A 7,760-nucleotide genomic window follows, 5' to 3' on the forward strand; every position below is an offset into this window, starting at 1 on the left:
CAAACTCCATGCAGAAAGACCCCAGGCCGGGAATCGAACCCAGAACCTTCTTACTGCAAGGCAACAGCTCTAGCTAATATAATTACTTTACTAAATCAGAATACCGCAAATTATTTTGTGTGTTGGGGAGGTGAGGGGGGTTGGAATAAGAAGGGTTTGGTGAATGCGCATATGCAACTGGGGGGTTCGGTACCTCAAAAAAGATTAAGAACCACTGCTCTCGGGTATCTGACAGAACACCAGTACCCCATTTTGAAATGTATCTACGCTGATGAATATTAACGCTCCTGTTTAATCCACGCCTGGATTCTGAAGCAGAGTTTTTACCAGCTGAAGTTTATATTCCTTTGTTTCACAAACTTTGTTCCTCTGGTCTTGGTCCAACTGTCATAACCTGCTGTTGGGTTGACTTCTGTTATCTGAGCAAAGTCTTCAGGAATACAACAAAGGATCTTTTGAAATGTGTACAATCTCTAAGGCTATGCTCACACAAAAAGTCTTGATGTTCAATTCTGAATTTTTGCAGAATATTTATTTATTTTTTGCACGGTCGTTCATACTATTGAATCATGCGACTGTAATCAGAATTTTTAACAACCCCAAATTCATTCATAAACCATCTAGTCTGTAACTTCACGGAGTCTCTTTATACTGCCATATGATCATCACAGGATGAATTCCTTCCATAAAGTCCCTCCTGAATACGTGAACTTTTCTTGGGATGTCAACACCCAAATGGAAACATCGAAAATTACTTTAAACGACGAACCAAACATCACAGGCCCTTAACGTAACACAGCAATGCGACCACAAAACCACATCAGGTAGGTGTGGATGTGAGCAGTTTTCACAGATGGGCTTCAACATTTCAAAATATTTTTACTAATTTCCAAGAAATTGGATTTTGAGGCACCTTAATGTTGTTTTTCTGGGGATGCAAGGCCAACTGTAGAAATTGTCACCATTTCTATTTATCTATGAGGAATCATACAATGAAGCAATGTGGCACTTCAGTTATCCATCAAGGTTCAACATCATTTTACTTCTTTCATTGACTTCCTTACTGTACTTTGCCATTTATTTTCTTATTTTCTTCTTTCGAAGTGGACAAAAGGAGTCAGAGGACTTAAGTCCTGCAAAGAGAGGTTGATGAAAATGTTTTTATTTCTTTTTCTGTAAATCATTGCAGCAATTCAAAGGCTCAGAAGATGTCGGGACATAGAACCTTTTTAATGATCTGAGGATGAGGTAGCTGTTTGTTTTTGTCATGTTGAGTGCTTAAATCTCCCAAAAATTGAGATACATCTTTTCTTTGGTTTTAATTGGTCAAGCTAGCAGATGGATAAGTCAAGCTGCTGCCAAACTGTTTCAGATCTTCCCATGTATTCTGACACATTTGCTTAAAATTAGGTGGATTTTGTGGAACAATAAGATCATCCACATCTTAGAAATGCAGTGAAGGCTAGAACTGATTTTACCCATGGCAGATTTTGATTCATACATTTTTTCTGTCATCAAATAAGTTTGGTTATGATTGTAAAAGATATAGACACATTTCTAAAGATAATAATGCACTGTAAACTGAGTTTAGAAAAAGTGATTTACTGTTTTTATTTATATTTTAATTTAAAAAAAATGTATTTCTTAATAATCACTGGAACAATCTGGATTGGCATTACAGCAGTCAAACTCTGACCAGCTTTTTATGTTTTTCTGCTGCTGTTTTGCCAGTTTACCTTTAGTGATCTACAAAGCCTGCTTGCTATTTTTCTAATCTTTATTCTCAACATATTCTCTATCAGATTCAAATGGGGACTCCAAAATTTTAAAATTATTGTCTGTGAACTGATTGTGTAGAACTTTCTGATCTTACTCTTAAAGTGAAAGTTCATCTGATTTGACAAAAATATGGTTGGAAAGCAGAATTTTAATGCATTGCAGCGAAGACAGGACAATCTGACAAATATTTCATCTAAGCAGTTCTTTCTGTTTGCAGAATGGCAAACATGGATATTTGAAAGACAATTTTTAAAAAAGGTTTTCCTTCACTATTGGCCTTTATTTAGCAGTAGCTGGAAAGGAATAAGGGCAGAGGTGGAAAGGGAAGACATGCAGCTAATGACCCGCAGCCTTATGGCGCCTCAAGGCCTCATTTTCTATTCTTTATATTTTTCAGCTCTGTTTAAGGTACAACTTTCCAACTGTGGATGAAACTCAGGCATCCAGCATTCCAAAGTGAATGACTCTTCATCAAAGCAGAGAACGAGATTCAGCCGTTTTGTTTGTTCTGCAGCAGTTGCGTCGATTCTGTGGCAACTCACGCCGTGTCCGAGCCCCGTCTGCTGACACAGCAGAATTATGTGACATATTCCACAACTTGTGTTAGCCTGGTCTACCTGGTGATCAGGTTGGATATGCTACAGTGTTAAATGGTTGGCAACTTTTCCATCCCATCATGTCTTTCTAGTCCATTAAAACCAGACACAGTGAAGGCCTACACACATAGAACCAGAGGAGTGACATCATTCTGGCCATTACTGGACGCAAAATGTGTCTGCTTCTGCAATTTATGCTGCTGCATACAGAGTTAATGTTTCACTTTTACTGTTAGTTTATAACTTTTTTGTGGTACAAAAGATATAATCCCCCCACATCCTCCAGTTCCAGAGTAATGACAAAAACATAATTCATGTTGCTGTTTCATGTAATTAGAACCAAACACATTATTTTATCATCAGCGGATCACCCCTAATGCTGATTACATTCCTCATGTGCAGCGTTTCTCTGCATGGTGCTCCTGCTGTTCACATTGAAGTTAAAATATTTCTAAGCCCTTCGTAAGGGCAATAAAGGAGCTCTGGAACATTTTCATTCCATGAGTGGAAATAAATTAAAGATTTGTGCAAATAGCACAACAACACTCCTGGTAAAAGTCTGACTTTCCTTTTGTGAAATTGTATGAAAGGACCTCAAAGATTCATGTTTGGGTTTTCATAAAACTGCATCCACATGGTTTGGACATCTTCATGGAAGATTAGAGATTTTTGGATCAGGTTTTTTTTTTTTCAAACGGGCTTCCAAATCCGCTCCATGTGACAAACCTATGTGGCTGGACTTCCTCTCCATCTACATGAGTGTGTTGTGGTGTATCTCATTAAGTCCAGGTTGTAGCGGGGAGTCGTGGCAGTGACAGGTTTATTAAATATCTCAGGGCCTGCAGTGGACATGGCAGGGAGGAAAACCCCCACCGCTTATGTAATTAATGTGGCCACGTTCATGTTTGGAGTGTTTGGGTGTGTGTGTGTAAGCCTGTATGTCTTCAAGATGGAGTAAAGCTGATAATGAATGTGTGTGTGTACGTGCGTGCGTGCGTGTGTGTGTGTGGAGGGGTGTGTGTGCGTGTGTGTGTGCGTGTGCGTGTGTGTGTGTGTGTGTGTGTGTTCCTGGATGGTTGTTTTCCCTACGCTGTGCAGGGTAAATGGGGGTTGTTCTGAGAGTATGATTGAGGTGAACCTCCTACAGAGAGGAGCTACAGAGGGAGAGATAAATGAGAGATGAAAATGGTGAGGGATGAAAAGCTTGAAAGACTCAAAGGAACAACAGCGTCTTGTGATTATTTTTTTATTTCATTCTTTTTTTACTGCAATTGACCACCTTGTTGGATACTTTGAAGTGTTGGGTAATCGGCCTTTGCAAAACTGAAAATAAAATAAAAAATCTTAAGAATACTATTGCTGAACCTTCAGAAAAAAACCAGGTAGAACCCTGAAGAACTCAGAAACCTTATTACGATCTGTAATTTACGTTGAGATACTGTACCTGTAGCACTCCTGTTTACAAGGGAAGAAATGTTGGTTGTCTTTTGGAGTTTAGGGAAGACACCAAGCTGAAGATATGGTGCATAGGGTTTTAACAAGCTGCTTTTTTCAGGCTGCAGTATATAAGTTTTATAAAGAAACTAATGCTTTTACATATTTGTTAAAACTATCACAGTATGAGACAGATAATCTGTGAAAGTTTGATCTCCTCCTCTCTGTGCTGCTATTACTGTCTGAAGAAATTCATTTGTCCCAACCAAAAACAACCAATCAGACAGGAGGAGGGGCTTAGCGCTGTCAGTCAGTCTTATGTACTCGCTGGTCAATGTGCTGATGGTGGAGAAACAGCTTCCTGTTACAGGAGAACTGATTATCTGTGGCCATGCTAACTAGCCTTAGCATTTAGAACAGGCTGTGCTAGCTGCAGTAGCAGAGACCAAAGAGTGGAAGAGGGAGGTGGGATGAATGGCACCACACGGAGGGTGATTGACAGCGCTAAGACCCGACTCCTGACTCTGATTGGTTGTTTCTAGTTAAGACTTGGAGAAGGCAGAGGAGCCAAACTATCACAACATGCAATGTGTTGTGATAGTTTCACAAATGTGTAAAATATATATCTTTTATAGAAGTTACGTATTGCAGCTTTTATTCCAGACTTGTCCATTTGGTTGCGAGATACCACAGCGTTCATCCCTCCAGAGAACAGCTCTCCACTGCTCTAGAGTCCATTGTCCTTAACACCACTCGCTCCAATGCCTTGGATTACACTTGGTGATGATGTCAGACTTGCTTTTAAAGTTTGTCTTAAAACTCATCTATTTTACTTGGCTTTTAATACCAGCGGGATTGAGTTGTAAATTATGTGTTTTTGTTTTTAAACTGTAAGTTTTTATTTTTTTTATTATGTTGTGTTTTAATGTATGTGTAATGGCCGACACTGTTAATTTTAAAACAGTGCAGAAAAGTCATCTTACAAAACTCCTTCTGTTCACTGATTGAGAAATCTTCCTGAATGGGAGAAATCCCAGATGGAGCAGTGAAGTGAGATGAGAATCAAGTGAAACTGCATATGAACGGCCAGGCTGATTTATAAACTCAGCTATTGCTGTGTTTTATATATAAAGCACAGATGTTGGATTTTATGTTTACCTTGCTGGCAAATCTAGTGTCTCCATTTGGAATTTCAGTTTATTTTTCAGTTTGAAACTCATAAGTTTGTACTTCTGTTTGCAAAGAGAAATAACCTTTTGTGTCATAATGCATCAAGTCAAAAAGCAGATGTCAGATCAGTTCAATTAACTCAAAATTGACATCAGTGGACTTTGGCGACCTCACAAATCATCAGATATTAGTGCAAAAAACACTTTTAGGGAGGAAATTGGGACTCCTGCTACTGTAATGGCTTAGCATGGAGCTGAATGTCCAGTTTGTGCTCATCTTCGTGTAGAAACGACAACAGCCAAAGAGGTTTCCAACGGAAATGAACCAACATGACATGAGAGACATCACTTGGTTATTGAATAGTTTTACAGAATATGTTCTTGTATTTATCTGGTCAAATAAATATCAACTGAGTTGAATACTTTTTAGCTGATTTTTTGGACGTACATTACACAAGCAAACTTTAGCATTAATCCTCAGAAGATTAAACAAGAATGAGTTTTTGGCTGAACAGTGCATACATAAATTGTCCAATGTGTCAGAAATGATAACATTCCTATAATGACATGCCCAAATGTTTCGACCACATCTGCAAAAAATACTGCATACTGCCAAAAATTTTCATTCTTTGAGCTCTGCACTCATTGAGGATAATAAAGCTCTGCCAAAAACGAAAGATCTTCAAAGTGGTTTGACTGGTGCTGCTTTAAAACAGATTTGTTCTAATTAAAAATGATGAAAGCTTTGCGATTATTGTGCATATAATTATTTTCCCCCCATGAAATCACAGTTATATTATATGATGCACAGTTACTTTCTGCTTGCCAAAAGAAAATTCAGGAAAAAAGCTTCACCTCTGTCAGGCTCTACAGACTGCAACGTCTGCTATTAATGCTCAGGCTAGTTAGCATGGCCACTGATGATAGCGGATAAAGTGTTTTCCTGGAACTGTAAGTTGTTTCTCCCCCATTAGCACATTCATCAGCGAGAACATGAAACTGATTGACAGCTCTAAGCCCCTCCTCCTGGCTCTGATTGGTTGTTTTTGGTTATGAGCGGTGCATTTCTTCAGACGGCAGCAGTAGCTCAGAGAGGAGGCATTCCATATTTTCAGATTATCTGTCTCATATTATTCTGTCACATGATGACAGTGTTAATATGTAAAAAAAAAAAAAAAAGAAAGAAAAACTGCAGCTTTGAGATTAGATAAGACTTAGATCTGATTTAAAATAATTACATCTACATTCCTTAAGCCTTGCTGAGTGGTTGCATAGAGCTGTTCTTTTTGAAGTTGATAAGATTTCATGTAAATGATCCTGATTTTTGCTTCCTGTCTTCATTTATTCAAAATATTCTAAATCAGAAGGGAAAACGAGTAAATAAAAAGGGAAGGTGGGATCACAGTGAGATAAACCTCAGAGATAAATTGGAGCGTGAAGCATGGAGCTGACTGAGAGAGCAGCTTGATTAGCTGCCTGGGAAATGGTAAATGACAGGAAGTGGACAGTGGTTAAAGCAGACAGAAAATGAGATGATGATATGGGCAGCTTTCCCACCTGCACGGACAGACTGCCTCACTAGCAAACCAATCACTCTCTGAGGAAGCAGCCTCTCACAGGGTGTCACCGGGCAGACAACAAGCACACACACACAAATCAGACAAGTTTGGCTAAATTGCAGCAGAACCCATTTTCCCGACCCATCTCTCTAAGCGTCTCCAGCTCTCTGCTCCCGACTGCATGGATTGTTTGTTCCACTTTGATTTTTGTTTTATCTTATTTATTTTTTATTTTTTGTGGGATGTGTTTGATATGTTTTAGATCTAGAGAAACATGTCAGTCAAAGCTGATTTAGACACAAGATTGAGTGAGTGCTTCCAACAGAAAACCAAAGAACAGAGGCTGACGATGCTGCTCCTCTGAGAGAAATAGACCTGGTGGCAGAAAGCCACACCCTTCAACCCACACAGCGTTAGTCTGATAAGGGCCGATTCAGCTCACGAGACGAATTAGCTCTGGGCACAATGTCCCATGTAGAGAGGCAGAGTGACAGCAAGCTCTGTTTGTCACGCATCATGAGCTGGTGACAAAAAGACAGGGCTGTCACTGTCAAGTTTTTCTTCTCCCTGTATTTTAATTTGACATCATCTACAGAGTTCTATTTGATTCTAGAGAGAATTATGGAATACCAATATGGGTTCAGAGAGCATCCTTTATGCACAAGGTGCAGTGAAAGATAAAGCTGTCTGATCTCAGGTCAGAGGACTTATTTTACTCGGGGAGTGTGACAGTAAATCATCCTCACAATTTGCAGCGAGACGCGTTCGCCTTTTCTGCAAAAATGGTACCAGCTTCCATCCTGCTACTATAGAGAAAAGTTCTGTCAGATTTTTGTAGGTTTTGTGAGCTTTACTAGCAGAGTTTTTATTACAAATGCGTTCAGAACTTTTCAATATTCTGCTAATGTAAAAAAAAAAGCAAAAAAAAAATCCCAACACAATTTCACAATTGCAGCAATTTCATTTAATAAAAGTGCAACTAAAATTAGGATGCACCAAGAAAACGGCCCAGATTTCCTTAATTTTGGGGGATATGTGAAGTTGATCTCATCCACCGATCTTATCTACCTTGGAAAACATCTAAAACATCTCTGCTGCTCTGCTTTTAGACAGGTTTGACCGACCGACATCATTTCTGAATATCTGTAGTTAATAATAGTCACCCCACTGTTACCAATTCAGTGACTTTCTTGCTATATTTAGCAACATTTCAGATACCCCCC

This window comes from Poecilia reticulata, linkage group LG16, assembly GCF_000633615.1.
Source record: "Poecilia reticulata strain Guanapo linkage group LG16, Guppy_female_1.0+MT, whole genome shotgun sequence".
NCBI classification, from domain to species: domain Eukaryota; kingdom Metazoa; phylum Chordata; class Actinopteri; order Cyprinodontiformes; family Poeciliidae; genus Poecilia; species Poecilia reticulata.